Source organism: Gorilla gorilla, chromosome 20 (assembly GCF_029281585.2).
Source record: "Gorilla gorilla gorilla isolate KB3781 chromosome 20, NHGRI_mGorGor1-v2.1_pri, whole genome shotgun sequence".
Lineage (NCBI taxonomy): Eukaryota > Metazoa > Chordata > Mammalia > Primates > Hominidae > Gorilla > Gorilla gorilla.
Genome location: NC_073244.2, coordinates 27,170,586 through 27,194,743, shown reverse-complemented (window position 1 = coordinate 27,194,743; position 24,158 = coordinate 27,170,586). Strand labels below are relative to the sequence as shown.

The 24,158-nt window shown below is 41.1% G+C and overlaps 1 pseudogene; it reads right to left on the bottom strand.

Annotated features, from left to right (window-relative positions):
* The window catches only part of LOC115930172 (zinc finger protein 737-like), a 206,499-nt pseudogene that overhangs the window by 6,110 nt on the left and 176,231 nt on the right, over positions 1 to 24,158 (bottom strand).

Here is a 24,158-nt window from a genome sequence, read left to right as displayed (position 1 = left end):
CAGAGTTAAATATTGTCATATACAATTATAATATAAACTAAAAAATCAAAACACAACTAACTGCTGTGATGTGGCATACCCAAAAATATATAACACAATAATATAAAATCGCAAAACAAAATTAACACATGGAATGTAAAACTTATTGGATACCATCAATTGGAGCAATGTATTCATGAAAGGAATCTTAGAATATAGAGAAAAAGTAATACAGACATTACTTGAAAATTAAAAAAAAAAAAGCTGAGAACTTCCCAAATTTTAATGTAACAAAAAAAATTTCTAACCAGTAAAACTCAATTCAAAATTACACTACTTCAATAAGAAGACAAAAATAAAGACTTTCCAAAATAAAAGGTGAGACTGTTCATCACCACTAACAGTTCTACAAAATATACTACACGGGGCTGGGCACACTGGCTCACACCTGTAATCCTAGCAGTTTCAGAGGCCGAGGTGGGTGAATTGCCTGAGATCAGGAGTTCAAGACCAGCCTGAACAATATGGTGAAACTGCGTTCCTACTAAAAATGCAAAAATTAGCCGGGCGTGGTCGTGCACACCTGTAGTCCCAGCTACTCAGGAGGTTGAGGCAGGAGAATCACTTGGACCCAAGAGGCGGAAGTTGCAGTGAGCCAAAATCATACCATTGTACTCCAGCCTGGGCGACAGAGCAAGACTCCATCTCAAAAAAAAAAAAAAAAAAAAAATGCCGGGCGAGATGGCTCAAGCCTGTAATCCCAGCACTTTGGGAGGCCAAGGCAGTTGGATCATCAAAGGTCAGAAGTTCGAGATAAGCCTGGCCAACATGTTGAAACCCCATGTCTACTAAAAATAATAATAATAATAATAATTAGCTGGGCATGGTGGCATGCACCTGTAACCCCAGCTACTCGGGATGGAATCTGAGGCAGGAGATTTGCTTGCACCTGGGAGGCGGAGGTTGCAGTGAACCAAGATCATGCCACTGCACCCCAGGCCTGGGTGACAGGGAGACTCGGTCTCAAAAAAAAAAGTAAAAAAGAAATACTGCACGGGGCTCAGGCACAGTGCTTCATGCCTGTAATTCTACAGCTTTGGGAGGCCAAAGCAATCACATCACTTGAGACCAGAAGTTCAAGACCAGCCTGAGCAACATAATGAGACCCTACATATAAAAATAGAGAAATGTTAAAATGTGTCTGTTATGTTGAAACATAAAATGGTGCTGGACAGCATCATAAAAACATATGTAAATATAAAGCTCTCCAATAAATGTAAATATATGGACACATATAGAATTCTTTACTATCAGAATGACAGTACACGCTGGGAATGGTGGCTCACATCTGTAATTTCAGCACTTTAAGAGGCTGAGGTGGGCGAATCATCTGAGGTCAGGAGTTCAAGACCAGCCTGACCAACATGGTGAAAGACCATCTATACTACAAATACAAAAAATTAGCCAGGCTGGCCTGATGGCAGGCACCTGTAACCTCAGCAACTTGGGAGGCTGAGGCAGGAGAATCCCTTGAACCCGGGAGGCAGAGGTTGCAGTGAGCCAAGATTGCACCATTGCACTCCATCCTGGGCAGTAGAGCGAGACTCAGTCTCAAAAACAAATCAAAACAAACAACCAAAAAAAACAAAAAGGATGGTACATAAAACCTTTAAAGTTATTTTATAGAATATAAAAACAATGTGTAAATCTGCATGCATCTGTTAATAGATACACCATATAAAATAATTTAAATATCAATAACAAACTGGAAAATATAGAGGCATAGTTTTTGTATTCAGCTGAAGTTTTTATGAGATTAAAACATATTGTTTTAACTTTAAGATGCATGCAATCTCCAGTTTTCAGATGATTAGAAAGAAAATATTTATAGAAAGTATGCAAAAGAAAATAAAAAATAAAGCATGTGAGTACAAAATTAAATAAAAATTAAGAAAGTAAAACAGGAAATGAGAAAAATATAACTACTGGAAACACATAAAACCATAAATATAACTGGTAATAACAACTTCATTTCTTTAAGCAATCATTTTAAATATAAATTAATTAAACTACTTAATAAAATAAAACGTAATCTTAGGACTTTAGAAGACCAAGGTAGGCTGATCACTTGATCCCAGGAGTTCAAGACCAGCCTGGGCAACATGGGAAGACTCTGTCTCTACTAAAAATACAAAAAAGCTACCTATGTGTGATGGCACATACTTGTAACCCAGCTACTTGAGAGGCTAAAATGAGAAGATCATCTGAGTTTGGGAGGTTCAGGCAGCAGTGAACCACGCAAATCAGCCTGGTTGACAGACTGAGATCATATCTCAAAAATAAATGAGGCCGGGCACAGTGGCTCACACCTGTAATCCCAGCACTTTGGGAGGCCAAGGTGGGCAGATTACCTGAAGTCGGGAGTTCAAGACAAGCCTAGCCATCATGGTAAAACCCAGTCTCTACTAAAACTGTTGGCAGAAGAGCTGAGGCAGGGCTTGCTTGTCTGACATAATGTAAAAGAGTCTTGGAACATGTCCTGGGTCCAGGGTCTAAAACCCCTCATGACCTTTGGAACACCAAGCTCTGTGCCAAATGGTGGAAGGCTGCCCTGCCACACTACAGTCTAAGCCCAGAGCATAAAACTCCTTGTGGCTTGGAAAGAACCCAGGGCTCAGGGCATAAAACCCCTTGTAACCTCTGGAATGTGTCCAGACTCACTGGCCCCTTGCTCCTTGCTCTCCGAAGATCATAACTTGATTAGATCTTGAATTAGAAGAAACTGTTCTCCCTTATCTTAAGTAGCACAGCATATGCTAAACTGTCACAGCTACACTTGACGCACCACTACCTTTCTATCCTCACGTCCTCACCTGTCTACCCTCATATCCACACGTCCTCACCACCTGCTTCATTGTTTGATTACCAATAAATAGTGTGGACTCCCACAACTCAGGGCCTTCACAGCCTCCAAACTGGCTTTGGCCCCCTGGACCCACCCTATGTACTCTTAACTTGTCTTGTCCCATTCGTTTGACTCTGCCAGACTTCGTAGCCCCCACAACCTGGTGTTGGATCTGATCACCCCAACAAAAACTACAAAAATTAGCTGGGTGTGGTTGTGGGTGCCTGTAATTTCAGCTACTTGGGAGGCTGAGGCAGGAGAATTGCTTGAACCCGGGAGGTGGAGATTGCAGTGAGCTGAGATTGCACCATTGCACTCCAGCCTGGGCAACAAGAGAGAAACTCCATCTTAAAATAAATAAATAAATAAATAATGTAAAGAAAATGATATAGAGTGCCTGAGTGGTTTTCTTTTTTTCTTGAGACTGAATTTTGCTCTTGTTGCCCAGGCTGGAGTGCAATGGTGCGATCTTGGCTAACTGCAACCTCTGCCTCCTGGGTTCAAGCAATTCTCCCACCTCTGCCTCCCGAGTAGCTAGGATCACAGGTGCATGCCACCACGCCCGGCTAATTTTTGTATTTGTAATAGACATGGGGTTTCTCCATGTTGGACAGGCTGGTCTCAAACTACTGACCTCAGTTGACCCACCCACCTTGGCCTCCCAAAGTGCTGGGATTACAGGTGTGAACCACCATGCCCAGTGTGAGTGGTTTTTCTAAAAAGCATACAATATGCTGCCTACAAGAGACTCATTTTAGCATTCAGTCAAATAGGCTGAAAGTAACCAAATGAAAAAGATGTATATTCCATGAAAATAGTAACCACAAGTGAGTGAAGTGGTCATAATTATATTAGACATATTATGCTTTAAGTCAAGTACTACCATGAGACAAAAATTGATAATATATTACGGTAAAGTGAGCTGATTTACCAGGAATCTTTAACTATAATATTTATTTATCTATATGAATGTGTGTATATAACATCAGAGGTCCAAAATAAATAAAGCAAATATTGACAAAAGTGAAGCAAGACATACATAGTAACATAATAATTGTAGACATCAAGACTCCATTTGCAATAATAAATAGAAAATTCAGATAAAAAATAAGAAACAGAAAACCTAGGCAACATTATAGACGGTATTAATTATTTTGCATATAGAGAAATTCTTGAGAGTGCATAATTTACAAAGAAAAAAGGTTTATTTGGCTCACAGTTTGGCAGACTGTATAAGAAGTGTGTGCCAGCATCTGCTTTTGGTGTGGGTCTCAGGAAACTTACCATCATGGTGGAATGTAAACAGTAACTGGACATATTATATGATAAGAGACTGAGCAAGTGTGAGGTGAAGGAGCCAGGTTCATGTAATGAACCAGCTCTCATTTGAATTAACAGAGTGTAAACTTTTTGGTTACCAAGAGGATGTACCAAGCCATTCATGAGAAATATGCCCCCATACAAAAACACGTCCCACCAGGTCCTTCATCCAACATTAAGGATTTATATTGCAGCATGAGCTTTGGAGAACATGAACATCCAAACCATATAATAGACCAACTAGGCTTCACAAACACATACAAAACTTTCCAGTCAAAACCAAGATAATGTACAATATTCTTATTTGCATCTGGTGTATTCTGTTAGGACACACACCAAGTTTTATTAAATTTAAAAATACTGACTGAGTGCAGTGGCTGTTGCCTATAATCCTAACACTTTGGGAGATCAAGATAAGAGGATCCATTGGGGCCAAAAGCCTGAGACCAGTCTGGGTAACACGATGAGAAACTTTTAATAAATAAGCATTTAAAATAAACCAACGTTATTTTTTATGTTTTAAATATATGCTATTCTTACACAAAATGAAACTGCTGTAATCTAACTTTAGAAGTAAAAAACAGCCTTACATTGTTAAATATAGAAAATATATACATATATATTTTGCAGAATAAAGTGAGACCCTCTGATATGTGAAACAAATATTAGGAAATAAACTATTTTATTATGTAGATGTAAGCTGAAGAAAGCAGATGAAAATACTATAATTCCTTTTTGCCTGTGGCAAACTTAAATTTACAAATAACTGAGTAAATATGGAGTGCTTACTAATTATCTAATTTACTTCAGGAATACCATCAAATTCTAGCATATTGTCCTAAATATCTGAATCTAAAATTACAGACAAATCTGAAAGAGAAAATAGAAAGTAAAAATGTGTAGGGAGAGTGACATCAGTAAGATGAAAAGATTAAAAGTGCCCTATTTTCATATCCCCTCACAGCAAAAAAAAAGTCAGCCATCCCTGACAAAAATGCCTTTATGAGAAACCAGGCATTATGGCTCACACCTGTAATGACAGCTACATGGTACATTAAGGTTGGAGAACTGCTTCAGGCCAGGATTTCAAGACCAGCCTGGGTTAAGCAGCAAGATGCCATCTCCAAAATAAGTGCCTCTAAGAGAGATTTGAGATCCCAGGAGGGAGTTGTGAAACACTACTAAAGCTTAAGATTGAGAAGTGTTCTATTAAGAAGGCAGGATGTCATTCAGGTGGGAAACTACAGGACCCCTGTTTTTGGCTACAGACCAGGATAGGGTTCACCCAACTTGATCCCACTGAGAATTCTGAACTTAACTCTGTAACCATCCCAAACTCCTCCCAGCCACAGTCTGGGAGAGGTCCTGCCATTCCAGAGACCTGGAGGAAGGTACCCATTTACAGCCATGCAGGCAGACTTGTAGACCTTGGCCTTTGCTGTGGTCCCTGAAGTCGTTCAATGGCTCAGTTTCAGTACTTGAGCCACAGTTCATGGCCAGTTTTGCCTACATAGAAACCCAAACAGTTACATGAGGAAATGCTCTCTGGTACTCAGTGAAAGCCATACTCATCCATGTCCTGATATAAGGCCCACCATATGCAGACCCAACTGCAAAAACATGCCCTAGTGTCTGCCCTATGGAGCAAAGTCCTGAAAAATTTGCAGCGTGTCCAAAACAAAATGAGAATTATGACTACCCAAGCCCCTGTAACAAGCCAACTAAAGGCGGACCCTAGTGCAGACCCAGCGGCCTTTTGACCAAACTATAACCTCTCTTCACTACAAATTCAGAGGGCATCTCATAACCCCAAGGGCCCCAAAAAAGATCCTTACCTTCTAAAATCAGTTTATGAAAACTTGAAGAGGTGTTTGCTCCATCAAATTCAGACACCAGTACAAAACTATATTGTGTCCATTGTCAATACTTCTATTTTAATGTAGAACTGGAAGTATGTGGCAGAAGAATTACTCAAAGAAACAAAAAAATCCATTGAAATTAAAGAAAAATAAGTAAAAAGTTGCTGTTTGTAGATCATACAATCTTATATTTTAGAAAAACCATCACAGTACATTAAAAGCTACATAAACTAATAAATACACTCAGTAAATTAGCAAAATATAAAATTAACATGCAAGTATATATATGGTTTCAGAAACTTAAACTATCAGATAAAACAGAAGATGAAACAAATCTTATTTACTATTGCATTAAAAAATAAATTTGTGAGAAAAAATTAACCAAGGAGGTAAAAATCTTCACAATAAAAAAAATCAATGAAAAAATTAGAGAAGATCTAAATAAATTTTAAAATTTTTTGTGTCTATAGATTGAAAGAATAAATATTATTAAAGTGCCATATTATCCAAAGTGATCTATAGATTCAATAAATTTCCTATCAAAATTGCAGTGGTATTTTTTTCACAGTAATGGAAAATACAATTCTAAAATTCATGAAACTAAAATAAACTTTGAATAGCCAAAGCAATCTTGAGAAAAAAGAACAAAGCAGAAAAATATCATACTTATAATTTCAAACTATATTTCAAGGCTATATAGTAATAAAAACAGAATGGGCTGGGCAGAAAAATGAACAAAAATATTCAACAGAAACAACTACTCCCACACATTTCAAATCTGATGCAAAAAAAAACTTTAAAAACTTTTAGTTTCTCAAAATCATGCAGATAGTTGTGTGTCCCCAAAACAATAGAAAAGCAGCCAGATTGTGCAGTCTCTTATATGCCCTGAAGAGGACTTTGGCTCTCACTGTGAACTTGAAGGAAGCTCACGGAAAGAAAAGTGGAATTTTTAGAGAATTTAAAAGCACAAGACAGAAGATGCCCCTTTGTGAGAATAAAATTAAAAAAACAAACAAACAAACAATAGAACAGCTGCCCAGGAACTATTTCCTTTGGAACACAGCTTCCCAAATCACATTCTAAGGACTGGCTTTCTCTTTGACCTTGGGATCTCTAATCTGTGTCATCTGTTGTATTCATTTTCACTCGCACCTACCTGGGGGTTTGGCAATTATCTCATGTCTCTTCATAGTCAAAGTTTTTTTTCCTGCTCCAGACAGGTGATCAGGTCTGGTTCAGAGACACCAATACATGTTTTATTAAAAATAAATAACATGAATCTTGCTCATATTCTCCAATTACAAGCTAGTAATGTGTTCAGCAGAGAGGATGTGATAAAATATTCTAGTAAATTAGGCTAGGCGCAGTGGCTCACGACTGTAATCCCAGCACTTTGGGAGGCCGAAGTGGGTGGATCACAAGGTCAGGAGATTGAGACCATCCTGGCTAACACAGTGAAACCCTGTCTCTACTAAAAATACAAAAAATTAGCCGGGCATGGTGGTGGGTGCCTGTAGTCCCAGCTACTTGGGAGGCTGAGGCAGGAGAATGGCATGAACCCGGGAGGCAGAGCTTGCAGTGAGCCAAGATTGCACCACTGCACTCCAGCCTGAGCAACAGAGCGAGACTCCATCTCAAAAAAAAAAAAAAAAAAAAAAATATATATATATATATATATATATATATATATATATTCTAGTTATCAGGGGAAATTCAGCCAGATGTCGGGTGAAATTCACTCCCAATATTTCATGTAGGTTGTTTTCTATTTTCCCTAAGTGTCGGCCAGTCTGAGAAATAAAGGGACAGAGTACAAACAGAGAAATTTTAAAGCTTGATGTCTGGGGGAGACATCACATGTCGGCAGGTTCTGTGAGGCCCCTGAGCCATAAAACCAGCAAGTTTTTATTAGTGATTTTCAAAAGGGGAGGGAGTGTACAAATAGGGTGTGGGTCACAGAGATCACATGCTTCACAAGGTAATAAGATATCACAAGGCAAATGGAGGCAGGGTGAGATCACAGGACCACAGGACCAGGGTGAAATTAAAATTGCTAATGAAGTTTTGGGCATGCATTGTCATTGATAACAGCTTATCAGGAGACAGGGTTTGAGAGCAGACAACTGGTCTGACCAAAAATTTATTTGGTGGGAATTTCCTCATCCTAATAAGCCTGGGAGCGCTATGGGAGACTGGGGCTTATTTCATCCCTACAGCTTGACCATAAAAGATGGCTGCCCCCTGAAGTGGCCATTTTAGAGGCCTACCCTCAGGGATGCATTCTCTTTCTCAGGGATGTTCCTTGCTGAGAAAAATAATTCAGTGATATTTCTCCCATTTGCTTTTGAAAGAAGAGAAATATGGCTCTGTTCTGCCCGGCTCACTGGCGGTCAGAGTTTAAGGTTATCTCTCTTGTTCCCTGAACATTGCTGTTATCCTGTTCTTTTTTTCAAAGTGCCCAGATTTCATATTGTTCAAACACACATGCTCCACAAACAATTTGTGCAGTTAACGCAATCAACACAGGGTCCTGAGGTGACATACATCCTCCTCAGTTTATGAAGATGATGGGATTAAGAGATTAAAGTAAAGACAGAGATAGGAAATCACAAGGGTATTGACTGGGGAAGTGATAAGTGTCCATGAAATCTTCACAATTTATGTTCAGAGATTGCAGTAAAGACAGGCATAAGAAATTATAAAAGTATTAATTTGGGGAACTAATAAATGTTCATGAAATCTTCACAATTTATGTTCTTCTGCCATGGCTTCAGCCAGTCCCTCCATTCGGGGTCCCTGACTTCCTGCAACACTAGTAAATTATTACCAAAATACTAAGTTATAACAGAAACTTCTAAATATATAGAAAATACTTTCAACTTGTAGGTTTCTTTTTGGTTTTTTTTTTTTTTTTTTTTTGAGATGGAATTTCACTCTTGTTGCCCAGGCAGGAGTCTAATGGTGTGATCTCAGCTCACTGCAACCTCTGCCTCCTGGGTTCAAGAGATTCTACTGCCTCACCCTCCAGAGTAGCTGGAATTATGGGCATGCACTATCATGCCCGGCTAATTTTGTATTTTTAGTAGAGACAGAGTTTCTCCATGTTGGTCAAGCTAGTCTCGAACTCCTGACCTTAGGCAATCCACATGCCTAAACCTCCCAAAGTGCTGGGATTACAGGAATGAGCCACCGCACCTGACCCTCCTTGTAGGTTTTTAAATTTTACTACCTGGTACTACTGAATCAAAAATTGGTGATGGCAATGAGATTGTCAGGTGGGGGCATCAGTATTTTATGCCACTAAACTGCTGGAATTACCACTAATTCAGGGTTAAGAATACAGCTCATCTTAGGAATGTCAAAAGTTTGGATTAAGATAAAAATTCTTGAAGAAATTGTTTTCTAAATGAACAAATTCTGAACATTTTCTGGAGAAAGGCATCCAAAACTCTTCTATGCAAAGAATAAATTAGTAAAAAATATTCTAGAAAAAAAGAGAAATAAAACCTTTAGGGTATATTATGAATTATGTATTCAAGTTATACTCACCAAGGAAGACCACACACACAAGAACACAGCATCACTGTTGAAATATTCCTCCCAAAAAAGTAAATAAAATCTTAATTTAACCATGAAGAAACATGTGTTATGTCAACTTCAAAGTACAGATTACTCCTATGTTCTGTAATTTTTAGTAGCAATTTTAAGTAGGCTTCATTTAGCACCCTAGAGAGCAGGTATCTCCTAATAAGTTTTTTCAGATCTTTCTGGGTAATAAATGCCATCTCATTTAAATAAGCATTTTCTTAATCCTGTTCTGCACAGAGCTAATGGAACACACAGATGGAGCCTCAACATTACATGTTCTCCATCTTTACTAAGGACCACAGTTTTCCCTAATAGGAATCTTGAGTATCTACTTCTTTCCATGTTCAACAGCCACAAAGGGAACATTTTTGATATTGCATGTTGGAAACAGTTGCTCAGAGTCAAACAGAAAACAAGCACTCAAACAGAGAACGTCTCAGCAAGGCAAATTTACTTCTATAGAAGGCAGCATCTCGTGGATGGAACAATGGTGAGAGTACTTTTGGACAAGGGAGGAGAAGGGGGTCTTATCCCTAAGGCGGCTAGTCCCTACTTCTGTGTGTTTCCCCTATTGGGTAGGGTTGGACCACACAGTTTAAGCTAATTTTGATAGGCTATTTTAAAGGGACCAAAGGTACAAGCCAGAGTGGCATGGTGAGTAGTTTTGGCAGAAAGGAGAGTTACAAGGCAGGTGACTGGGGTGACTCTGGATACAGCAGGTGACAGGGATGACTCAGAGGAGGTAACTAGAGGTGACTCAGGATACAGCAGGTGTTGAGGGATGACTAAAAACTCTAAATATGTGAGTTAGAAGGGGGTTGTTTACTAAACTAGGAGCAAAGAACATAAAGATTGAGGAAGTTAAACTTTAAAATGGAGAATAAACAACAGGAAAGCAGAACATACTGACATATTGATTCTTTGAAGAGGACCTCAGAACTCATTGTACTTAATGATCTTCCCCTTTTGGATTTTAAAGGAAGTTAACAAGCTAAAACCTTTGAAGATAAATTTACGTATCCTACATTGTGGATCATAAATTCTTGCTGAGAATTCTGCATGGCATATAAGAAGCTATGATGAAGAGAATGTAGAGAAGGCTCTGGAATATAGGAAAGAAATATTTTTCAGAAACCCTTGACTATCATAAGAATTTAAAGAAGTAGTTAAACCAAACTCATTAGGGAGGAAAAACACAAGTAGAGAAGTAAAGGTTTGTGAGTATTAAACGCATGGCAGTCCAGGAGGAAAAGTTGACACAGCTCTTCATCTGACACATGTTTACCTGAAGGAAAGCCACTTTTTTTCTTTCTCCTCCTTCTCTGGAGTTTATTCTCAGTTGAGATTCTCTGGACAAATTACACCTGCATCTTGAGAATATGCCTTTAAGGATGTCAGTACCACATGTTTACCTGCTATCATAACATCAATTGGAAGAAAAACAAAGACAGAAAATGTCCACTCATTTCTGTCCTTTAAAACAGAAGAGATTCAGGAAAAATGAGCTGCTCCATGAAGATAAAAATATAAGTTTGTCCTTTCCTGTTCTCAGGTGCCCTCCCGTGCCACAGACTCTAGCAATTTCTCAGGGGCCATATCACCTGTCTTTATTTGCCCTGTAACAGCAGCATACAAATTTAGTCAAATAAAAGATACTTAAGTTGTGTTTACTTATGATTATCCCTATTGAATAAAGTAATAAACATTTCAGATGAATATCTACTTACTGTAACAATTTCATAGTAAATTTTCTTTGGATATTTGATATCTAAGTATGAATAATTTTAATGAACTAGTCATAATGTATGTAGCATTTTTAAAAATTACAAATATATTTCAGTTAAAACACTTTATATTTCAAAAGTATAAATAACAATACTAAAATAACCATTTAAATGATTCATTCAAAGTAAGTATTGCAGCTTTATCTTCATACGATTGTAGACAATGCTGTTTATGTCTCACACCTGTAATTCCAACATTTTGGAAGAGTGAGGCGGGTGGGTCACCTGCGGTCAGGAGTTCAAGATCAAGCTGGCTAACATGGTGAGACCCCATCTCTACTAAAAATGCAAAAACTTAGCCTGGCATGGTGGCTTGCATCTGTAATCCCAGCTACTTGGGAGGCTAAGGCAGGAGAATTGCTTGAACCTGGGAAGCAGTGGTTGCACTGAAATGAGATCACACCACTGCACCCCAGCCTGGGTGGCACAGTGAGACTCTGTCTCAAAAGAAAGAAAGTACTGTTTAATGTATATGAATGCAGGTTGTCTACAAACACTACACATAACTATGCTAACAGTTCCGAAGTAATCAATAGAAAGCAAGGTACAACTACAGACTCCACTGTTCAGTTTATACACTGAACTGTTCTTGCTTCCGCAGTATAAGTCCTTCAGCCTGCAAATACTGCATAATTGCTTTGGATCATCAGGTTTCTGTCAAACATACTTAGTGTCTTTTAGTCTTTATCATTCTGTATTGCTAAATTTATTCCTATTTTTGTGTTAAGCTTCTGTGTGCTCTTAAAATTAGCTCTTATCCAAACAAATCTGTGTCTACTTTAGAGGACTAAAAATGAAAAAAAATAAATTTTCAAGAAGCAAAAACAAAGCAATAAATCTGAAGTACTAGATAAAGATAATCTGGAGTCAGAGAAAATGACAAAAGCTTTATTCAGCTGTTAATATGATTTACATGTATTTCAAAAAAGCAGAGAAAAACATCTACAAATAATCTAATTCCCTTAAGAAAAGAGGGAATAGCAAAATATTTTTTGGAACTTTTTAAAGAGATTTGAACTCTTGAACATCTGAATTTTGCACACTAGATGCACTTGAAAGAATGTTTATGGGAGAAAAAGCAGAAGAGAGAAAGATGTTATAAAAAATCCATGAGTGCCCAAGACCAACGCAACAGAATAGAGAGCCCAGAAATAATGTCACCCTCCTACACCCATCAGATTTTTGACAAAACTGACAAGAAGAATGTGGGAAGAATTCTGTCTTTAATAAATGATGCTGGAATAACTACCTAGCACTATGTAGAAGACAGAAACTGGACCCCTTCATTACACCATATACAAAAATCAACTCAAGATAAAGAGTGAAAAGAAAAACTTAAAATTCTAAGAAACCCTGCAAGATAACCTGGGAAATACCATTCTACATATAGAAACTGGCAAAGACTTCATGATGAAGCTACCAAAAGCAATTGCCACAAAAGCAAAATTGACAAATGGGACCTATTTAAACTAAAGAGCTTCTTCACAGCAAAAGAAACTATCAACAGAGTAAACAGACAACCTAGAGATTAAAAGAAAATATTTGCAAACTTTGCCTCTGACAAAGGTCTAATAATCAAAATTTATTAAGAACTTAAACAAGTTTACAAGAAAAAAAAACAATATCATTAAAAAGAGGGAAAAAATATGAACAGATGCTGTTCAAAAGAAGACATACCTGTGGCTAACAAGCAAATGACAAAAAATGCTCATTGCTAATCATTAGAGAAATTAAAAGAGAAACCACAATGAGATGCCTCATCACACTTGTCAGAACACTACATACCCATCAGGATGGCTATTTTTTAAAAAGTCAAAAAGTAACAGATGCTGGCAAATTTGCAGAGAAAAGGGAATGCTTATACTCTGCTGGTGGGAATGTAAATTAGTTCTACAACTATAAAAAGCAGTGTGGTGATTCCTCACATAACTAAAAACAGAATTATCAATTGACCCAGGAACCTCATAATTGGGTATATATCCAAAGAAATATAAATTATTATATTATCAAGACACATCCACATGCATGTTCACTGCAGAACTATTCACAATAGCAAAGACAAGGACAGGCCCTAAATGCCTATCAATGGTAGACAAGATAAAGAAACTATGGTATGGTCAGATGCGGTGGCTCATGCTTGTAATCCCAGCACTTTGGGAGGCTGAGGCAGCTGGATTGCCTGAGTTTAGAAGTTTGAGACCAGCCTGGTCAACATGGCAAAATCCTGTCTCCACGGAAAACAAAATGAAAAATCGGCCAGGTGTGGTAACGCACACGTGTAGTCCCAGTTACTTAGAAGGATGAGGGCTACAGAATTGCTTGAGCCTGGGAGGTTGAGACTGAAGTAAGCAAATATCATGCCATAGCACTCTAGCCTGGGCAATAAGCCTGTCTCCAAAAATAAAATAAAATAAAAGATTTAGTAAAAACAAAATATGGTACATAAACATCATGGAATACTCTGTGGCCATTTAAAAAATGATCATGTCCTTTGCAATAACATTGATGAAGCTGGAGACCATTATGCTTAGAAAACTAATGCAGAGGCCGGGCACTGTGGCTCACACCTGTAATCCCAGCAATTTGGGAGGCCAAGGCGGGTGGATCACCTGAGGTTGGGAGTTTGAGACCAGCCTGATCAACATGGAGAAACCCCATCTCTACTAAAAATACAAAATTAGCCACACATGGTGTTGCCCGCCTGTAATCCCAGCTACTTGGGAGGCTGAGGCAATGGACTAGCCTGAACCCAGAAAACGAAGGTTGCAGTGAACCGAGATCATTGCATGCCAGCCTGGGCAAAAAGAGCAAAACTCCTACTCAAAACAAAACAAAACAAAAAACAACAAAAAAAGAAAACTACTGCAGAAACAGAAAACCAAATTCATGTTACTATTTGTAAGTAAGAGCTAAGTAATAAGAACACATGAATACAAAGAGGAGAAAAACAAGACACTGGAGCCTAGTTAAGGGTGGAGGGTGGGAGGACTCAGAGGATCAGAAAATATACGTGTTTGGTGCTATGCTTAGTACCTCAGTGACAAAATAATCTGCACACCAAACCCCTGTGACATAATTTTAGCTGTTTAACAAACCCACATGTGTACCTCAAACAAAAAATAAAAGCTAAAAGAAAAAAAAAGTCCCTGGGTGGGACAGAGTATAATGTAGGTGAAAGGAATAATTTTTTGCTACAGATAGTGGCTCAGGTGGGGCTGTATTCTGATTCATTTCTGTGTGCATGCAGGCAGATGAGATTATGAACAGGAGGGCCAGAACCCTAGGCTGGTGGAAAAAACAGGTTGCTGCTGCAGATTCATTGTTCAGGGATGGGGATATGCAAGGAGACTTGCAAACACTTGTGGCTTTTTGGCAAGAAACACTTTGATCAAAAATGCCATGGTGAAGTTTCTGAGGATGGTGCCTAGTCCTGGGAGGAGTGTGGACATGTCACGTCTAGTGTGTGTGTTTGGGAGTAGGTGGGAATCCTGTGGTGGTAGCTGCAAGAAAAGGGGGTCTGTCATCAGAGCTCTTTCCTCTAAGTTTTCAGTCTTCTGTCACCTTGGGAGGAATCACAAGACAATGGGCAGTGTGACAGCCTGTGTACAGGAGAGCAAAGCCTCCCATTCCCAAATACCCAGAGTTTTATTCCAGGCCAGGCCTCCATGATATCTTTTTTCTGGCACCAAATCTGTAGAGTTTTCTGAACATCAAACAATTCTCCAACACCAACTCATTGTCAAACATTTGAATTCTGACACTACCCAAAGTCAGCACAGACTGCGATTCAGTCCCACAACATTGTTCTTACTGCAGATGCCAGTCACAAACCCCATGGGCCCATCTATGCTTCTGAGGTACTGTTTAAAAAGTGGGGACTTTCATAACCTCCCTGAAGTTCAATAATTTGGTAAAGCTACTCACAGAACTCAGAAAAACACTGTAGTTATGTTTACCAGTTTCATATATAAGAGGCAGCCCAGGAAAAGCCAAATGGAAGAAATGTGTAGAACAAAGAGATGGGGAAAGATGAAACACATAGATAATCTTGGAAAATATTTGTGATTAATAAAATTCTCCCTCTTTTGTGTACTCCAAGAACAGTTTATGGAAATAAACACTCTTCCTGTTATGACTTTTTCTTACATATCACACAGGCAGACACACACTCTGCACAGTTTCTCCTTTTTCTCATTAAGAAAATCAATTGAATTTGTCTTCACTGGTCAATATATATATATATTTTTTTTGAGATGGAGTCTCGTTCTGTCGCTCAGACTGGAGTGTAGTGGCACAGTCTTGGCTCACTGCAACATCCTTCTCCCAGGTTGAAGCAATTCTCCTGCCTCAGTCTCCCGAGTAGCTGGGATTACAGGTGCCCACCAGGATGCCTGACTCATTTTTGTATTTTTAGTAGACACAGGGTTTCACCATGTTGGCCAGGCTGGTCTCAAACTCCTGACCTCAGGTGATCCGCCTGCCTCGGCCTCCCAAAGTGCTGGGATTACAGGTGTCAACCACTGTGCCCAGCTTAAAATAAAATATTTTTTAATCAAACTTTACTTAGGGTTATCTCACTCCCTCAGGCTCCTGAACTTTGAGCTACCCTCAGCCTGAGTCAACATACAACCTTATTTTACATCCCTCCTAAGAACATGCTGATTTCAGGGTAAGACATTCTCTGATCCAAAATCTGACTTTTTCATCCTCCATTTGCCATTTCCCTCCCACCTCCTTTCTAAACTTGTTTGCTCCTCCCTAGGGAAGAAAGTCCTTTCATGCCTACATTTTTTGCAAGCCATAAAGATCTTATAGTTGGTTATTGCTTTCTCCTGTTGCAATGATTTTTTGGCATTCTTTTTTTTTACATAAATCTAACATTTTTATTTTACAAAATCTGGAAAGTGCCTCAAAACAATAACAACTTCATGATCAGTAAGACCCTCCCAGTTTCCCTTCATCTTAGCCTCAACTGCATCTGCCTGTGCGACCCCAGCTTTCCAGGGCGCTGTAGCTTCTCTCAGAATAACGGCTCCTTCAATGGCTGGGGTGAGCAGGCTGAAACATCTGCAGGGGGGTCTTTCCAGAAAAAAGTAGCTGGGCCTTTGGCCGGACGCAGTGGCTCACGCCTGTAATCCCAACACTTTGGGAGGCTGAGGCGGGTGGATCACGTGGTCAGGCCTTCGAGACCAGCTTGGCCAACATAGTGAAACCCTGTCTCTACTAAAAATACTAAAAAATTAGCCAGGTATGGTGGCGGACACATGTAATCCCAGCTACTCAAAAGGCTGGGGCAGGATAATCTCTTGAACCCAGGAGGCAGAGGTTGCAGTGAGCCGAGATCCTGGCACTGCACTCCAGCCGAGGCGACAGTGTGAGACTCTGTCTCAAAAAAAAAAAAAAATCTAACTCTGCCTTTAATAACCTTCTGTTGCAGGCTTAATATTAGCCTTAGATTCAAGTCACTAGGTTAAAGCTTTAATTTCCATGTCAGAGTTATTCACTTGATTTTGAAACTAACTGCTTGAAAAATCCAGTGAAATTACTCAAAGTGTTTACATAAGGGAAGGAAATTTTAAGGTGCTTACTTTTTTTTTTTTTTTTTTGAGATGGAGTCTCGCTCTGTCACCCAGGCTGGAGTGCAATGGCACAATCTCAGCTCACTGCAACCTCTGCCTCCCAGGTTCTAGCCATTCTCCTGCCTCAGCCTCCCAAGTAGCTGGGACTACAGGCATGTGCCACAGCACCCGGCTAATTTTTGTATTTCTAGTAGAGACGGGGTTTTGCCATGTTGGGCAGGCTGGTCTCAAACTCCTGACCTCAAGTGATCAACCTACCTCGGCCTCCCAAAGTGCTGGGATTGCAGGTGTGAACCACTGAAAATGGCTAAGGTGCCTGCATTTTGTATCTCCATAAGAAAAGCAAATATGTCTACTTCTTTCAGAAAATACATGTATTATTTTATTATTTCTATTAAAAATAATGTCATAAAAAATTAGTCATATGGGGACACTTGTAGAAGGTACATAAGTTTTATCATATATAATTTAGCATTAAACTAAGAAATCAAGGCAACATGATATAGAACCAAGATATTCACTGTCACAAATTTACCCTGCAAAAAGAGGAACTGGTGTTTTGACAAATCTATGTAACCCATAAATTATCTACCACATTTTCCTGTGGAAATATATTCATTGTCCACAGTCAAAATGAAAGAAAGATTTGCTCTAATTTTTTTTTTTTTTTGAGATGGAGGATGGAGTCTCACTCTGTCACCCAGGCTGGAGTGCAGTGGCGTGATCTCGGCTCACTGCAACCTCTGCCTCCCAGGTTCAAGCAATTATCTGCCTCAAGCTCCAGGGTAGCTGGGATTAGAGGCGCCCACCACCATGCCCAGCTAATTTTCATATTTTTAGTAGAGATGGTGTTTCACCATCTTGGACAGGCTGGTCTTGAACTGCTGACCTCGTGATATGCTCGCCTCATCCTCCCAAAGTGCTGGGATTACAGGCATGAGACACCGCGCTTAGCTGGTAGCTAGCATTCTTAAAGCTAAGGCTTGGAATTTTGTTTGAAATAACTCAGCCATAAAAAACACATCTGAAAAAATTCCTAAGCTTACTCTGGGAAAGAAAAAGGTAAATGAGAATTATTAATAAATGGAATGTATTATTAAATACCAATTTTTGAAACTCGTCTCTTTTCTGTCCTTTGTAAATATTTTCTTACCTTTTAAGCCCTATGAATAAAATGCAAATTACAGTAAAAAAAACCGATGCAGCTGGGTGCAGTGGCTAATGCCTGTAATCCCAGCACTTTGGGTGGCCAAGGCAGGTGGATCACTTAAGACCATACATTTGGGATCAGCCTGGTCCATCTCTACTGAAAATACAAAAACTAGCCAGGCGCAGTGGTGCACACCTATAGACCTAGCTACTTGGGAGGCCGAGGCATGAGAATCACTTGAAGCCAGGAGGTGGAGGTTGCAGTGATCTGAGATCGAGACATTGAATTACAGCCTGTGCAATAGAGGGAGACTGTCTCATAAATAAATAAACAAACAAACAAACAAATAAATAAATAAATACCTGAGGTCAAAATAAGTGAACAAATCTTTCCAAGGTACACATCCAATTACCTATCCCATCCTGTTCACTTACATGCTCAATAACCACCCTCCCAGGAGATAGTGCGCTATGCCCCAGTGAGTGCCCCAGGTACATTTCACTTCATAAGTTTTTATGCCATCACACTGGGGTCAGGTTTTTTTTTGTCTGTTGGAGTTTTTTTTTTTTTCTCCAAATTTTTCACTATTTTCTCGTCACTATTTTTCTGCCCCACTCAAGAGAATCCAGGGGGCAGAAATTATCTGTTTTCCCCTCAATATCAGCATCTGATTGGCTGCCCAGCAATGTGTCTCCAAGAAATGGAAGCTAGGGTGGTTGAAGACAATCTTCATGTCTCAAGGAGTTAGTTTTTCAAAAAAAAAAAAAAAAAAAAGTGCACCAGGAGATGCCTTTCAGCCCCAGGGCTGCCACCTGCTCCCTTGAGAGGCTACACTCCATACTTCACGTGGTCCTATGGGAGAAAATGACCCAAGAGCTAATAGTCACTAGACACTCTAGCAGACATAGCCATGGTGGGTATCTTGGTTTATCCCCAGAAAGTACTAAAACCCAGGCCCAGAAAAAAAACTGAAGGATAGCTGAGGACACATCACCCTATAAAGTTTCCAAAGGGTAATCTTGACCCAAAAACATTCTGGTAAGTTCTCTGGAAAAATAGAAGAAAAAGAGGCACAAATATTTTTACAATACAGTGTCCGGGGATTATTCTTTTCTTTCTTCTCAGGGGAGATATTTACAAACAGGAAACAAATTTATTTAATAGTGTTAAAAATGATTAATTGAGGAACATGGGGGACACTTGAGGCCCCACTTGGGACACATGTGAAAAATGCCAGAGAAAATCAGTCCCCTGTGGGGTGTGAAAATAATTAAGTGGCAGGCAATTAGACTTTAGGAGTCTGAGAGACTGAAGAGGCTCTATTCCCTGGATTGCTACTTCTAAGAAAAAAATATAAACTCAAGTGCATTTTTTGGTAAATCACTACATTAGGGGAAACACAATTCAAGCTTAAACAACTATAAAATGCCAATTAAGCTCTGATTACATAATCAGGAAATTTCCACCTAGATTGTACAAATTAAGAAACTACCTAACTATATCTAACCAATTATTGAATTTAGTGTTCTTCATCATGCACCTTATAAATGTCTTTTCTTCAAGCCCCTCCCATGGACCACAAACTACAAACTGTAGCTGGGTGCTCTACAATTCTTGAATCACTCTTTAAATTACTTGATATTTTTGCGGTGACTTCCTTTTTTTTTTTTTTTTTTTTGACAGAGTCTTGCTCTGTCGCCCAGGCTGGAGTGCAGTGGCGCGATCTCACCTCACTGCCACCTCTGCCTCCCGGGTTCAAGCGATTCTCTCTCCTCTGACCCCCGAGTAGCTGGGACTACAGGCATTCACCATCACATCCAGCTAATTTTTGTATTTTTTTTTTTTTTTTTTTTTTTTTTGAGACGGAGTCTGGCTCTGTCGCCCAGGCTGGAGTGCAGGGGCGCAATCTCAGCTCACTGCAAGCTCCGCCTCCCAGGTTCACGCCATTCTCCTGCCTCAGCCTCCCGAGTAGCTGGGACTACAGGCGCCCGCCACCACGCCCGGCTAATTTTTTTTGTATTTTTAGTAGAGACGGGGTTTCACCGTGTTAGCCAGGATGGTCTCGATCTCCTGACCTCGTGATCCGCCCGCCTCGGCCTCCCAAAGTGCTGGGATTACAGGCGTGAGCCACCGCGCCCGGCCTAATTTTTGTATTTTTAATAGAGATGGGGTTTCCCCATTTTGGCTAGGCTGGTCTTCAACTCCTGACAAGTGATCTGCCCGCCTCGGCCTCCCGAAGTGCTGGGATTACAGGCGTGAGCGACAGCACCTGGCCCCATACATTTTTAATAGGATAAAAGAAAAACTGTGAACCCCACGGACCAAAGCTCTTTCCATTCGTGAACCCGCAGCCCAGTCAGGAATCTCCCCTGCCTACCCTGCCCTGGTCCCTGCACAATCTGGGAGAGACGCGGCGCTGCGGGTGCAGAGCTGCCCAGAGAGGGCTCCAGGCCAGGGCGCAGTCACTGCGCAGGGAAGAGACAGGACGGCCGGGGCCCGGCTGTCAGCCTAGCCAACATGTTATGGCTGAAGGGAACAGAGGCCGAGCTGGGCGAGAAAAACTCCGGGAGCAGATTTTGGAGCTGAGCGCGGGAGGCCTGAGTCCTACCACAGCCATCTCCCAGCCAAGGGAGGCGGTGACTGAGCAGGCTACCCAGACTAGGAAACTGTGCTTTTTCCATGAAACTGTGCAATCCACAGATCAGAAGATTCCGCTCGTGAACCCACGCCACTGGAGCCTCAGATTCCAACCGCGGAGTTGAACAGATTAACAGCCTCTCAGCTAGAGTCTGCTTAAGCCTGCTGAGTTCCCGAGGGAGGGGCCACCAGCACCATGGCTGTGGCTGCCTGCAGTCTCAGCCTTTTGAGCTCCTTGGAGGAGGGACAGCAGCCAGCACTGAGACTCCCAGTTGCCTAATAGGCTAAGCTCCCTCGGCACGGGAAGGGCAGCAGCCATTTCTAGAGCTCCTGGCTGCATTTTTCCCCTGCTAGAGCCAGGGAGGTTGGACAGCTTGGTCTCAAGAGGTGTCCCCCACAGCCCAACACACTGGCTGTGGCAGACAGCAGCCAAAGTGTCTCTTCAGGCCTGACCCTGACTCATCCCTCCACACTGGGCTGGGCCTCCCTGCAGGAACTCCAACAACTCCAGTCAGGGACTCAGGGACAGAATTCTGATGTCCCTGGACCTGAGCCCCTAGGGGAAGGGGTGGCTGTGAGAGAAGAGAGACAGACCCTCTCATATTGTTTTATATTGTTTTGTACTCAGAAAAGGAAAGAAAAGCGAAACAAAAGGCAGGTAGCCCGGCGCCTAGGAACCAGACACAAAACCAAGGAACCAGACCTGAAACCAGGCCTGGGCCTGCCTGACCTAAGCCTGGTAGTTAAAGATCAACCCCTGACCTAACCGGTTATGTTATCTATAGATTCCAGATATTGTATAGAAAAGACATTGTGAAACTTCCCGGTCTGTTCTGTTTCACTCTGACTACCGGTGCATGCAGCCCCTGTCACGTACCCCCTGCTTGCTCAATCCATCACAACCCTCTCACGTGGACCCCCTTAGAGTTGTGAGCCCTTAAAAGGGACAGGAATTGCTCACTCAGGGAGCTCGGCTCCTGAGACAAGAGTCTTGCCAGATGCTCCCGGCCGAATAAACCACTTCCTTCTTTAACTCAGTGTCTGAGGAGTTTTGTCTGTGGCTCGTCCTGCTACAGTTGCAGTCTCTGTGGACCAGCAGACTTAGCCTTTCCTCCTGCTAGTTCTGAAAAACGTGGGCAGCCCACATGAGTGGGTTTCCCCCCAGCAAAACACTCCCCTCCACTAAGGAACAAAGTGCTTCATTAAATGGGTTCTCCTCTCCATGCCACCCAACTGGGTGAGACCCTTCAACAGGGGTTGTCAGACACCCTATACAGGAGCGATCCTACTGGCATCAGGTTGGTGCCTCTTGAGGTCAGAGATCCCAGAGGAAGGAGCAGACACTCTTCTTTGCTATTCTCCAACCTCCTTGATTGACATCTCCAGGAACAGGAGTGAACCAGATGAATAGGGCCTGAAGTGAACCCCCAGCAAACTGCAGCAGCCCTACAGAAGAGGGACCTGACCACTGAAAGAAAAACAAACAAACAGAAAACAACAACAACAACATCAACAACAAAAAAGTACCGACAAAAACCCCATCCAAGGCCGGGCATGGTGGCTCACACCAGTAATCTCAGTACTTTGGGAGGCTGAGACAGGCAGATCACTTGAGGTCAGGAGTTCAAAACCAGCCTGGCCAACATGGCAAAACCCCATCTCTACTAAAAAATACAAAAATTAGCCAGGCGTTGTGTTGCATGCCTGTAATCCCAGCTACTCGGGAATCTGAGACACGAGAATCACTTGAACCTGGGATGCGAAGGTTGCTTTGAGCCGAGATTGTGCCACTGCCCTCCAGCCTGGGTGACAGAGTGAGACTCTGTCTCAAAACAAAACAAAACAAAACAAAAACAACCATTCAGTTGTCAGCAGCCTGAAAGATCAAAACTAGACAAGTTCATGAAGATGAGAAAGAATCAACAAAAGAACGCTGAAAGGCCAGAGTGCTGCTTTTCCTCCAAGTTATCAAAATGTCTCTTCAGCAAGGGTGCAGAACTGGACAGAGGATGAGATGGATGAATTGACAAAAGTAGGCTTCAGAAGATGGGTAATAAACTCTGCTGAGCTAAAGGAACATGTTCTAAACCAATTCAAAGAAGCTAAGAACCTTGCTAAAAGGTTAGATGAACTGCTAACTAGAATAACTGGTTTAGACAGGAACATAAATGATCTGATGGAGCTAAAACACACAGCATGAGAACCTCCTGAAGCATACAAAAGTATTTGAGGCTGCATTGACCAAGCAGAAGAAAGAACATCAGAGTTTGAAGACAACCTTGCCAAAATAAGGCATGCAGACAAGATTAAACAAAAATGAATAAAAAGGAACAAACGAAGCCTTTGAGAAATATGTTCTGTGCAGGAAACACATGAGGGGAGAAGAAAAGACACACACACAATACCTTTAAGGGTAAACAAGCTTTATCCCAGGTAAATGGCAATGCATATATAATAAGCAAATTGATATAATAAGAGCATTGCAATGGGAAGGGGAGAAGAGAAAAAATATATATCTTTACACTCACCAGACTATGGAGGATTCATCAGCAGACCAGGAAGCAACAGCCTGGGCTCCAGAGTCGGCCACCCATCCCTGCACAGACAAGGAGAGGTCTTTGGAGCTTTGGTGCAGTCTGGGATCCTAGCTCTTTTTGTAACAAGTTGTTTGGCATGAGGCCCAGTTGCAACTGGGCTCTTTGCAACTGGGCTCAAGGAACACAAAAAAGTCAACTTTTTTTTTTTGCGATTGGCTATTGTTTTTCAATAACTAATTTATAGGAATAGATTAAAATAGAGATTTCTCCAAACCAATCTGCGCCCAGTTCTCTTTGCCCAGCTTGGCCTCAGTCCTATTCAGCCAGAAGATGGCAGCTGCGCTGACAGCCAGGCCCCCAGGAGTCCTGCCTCTTCACTGCGCTGTGACTGTGCCCTGGCCTGGAGCCCACTTTGGGCAGCTCTGCACCTGCAGCATGGCATCTCTCCCAGATTGTGCAGGGACCAGGGGAAGGTCGGCAGGTGAATGCCTCAAGGGGCTCACATAACCTGTTCCAGGACTTGGTGACCATTGTTTGTGTCCATGTTCAACTGAGTTCAAATTTAATATTTAACTTTTCCTCCACAAATTCACCTGTCTTGATGAATCATCTCTGTCTAGGCAAGATGAAGCCCTTAGGCCGTTACACAACCTCCGCCTCCTGGGTTCAAGCGATTCCCCTGCTTCAGCCGCGGTAGCACCTGGGACTACAGGTGTGTACCACCACACCTGGCTAATTTTTTGTGTTTTTACTAGAGATGAGGTTCAACATGTTGGCCAGGCTGGTCTTGAACTCGTGACCTGAAGTGATCCACCCA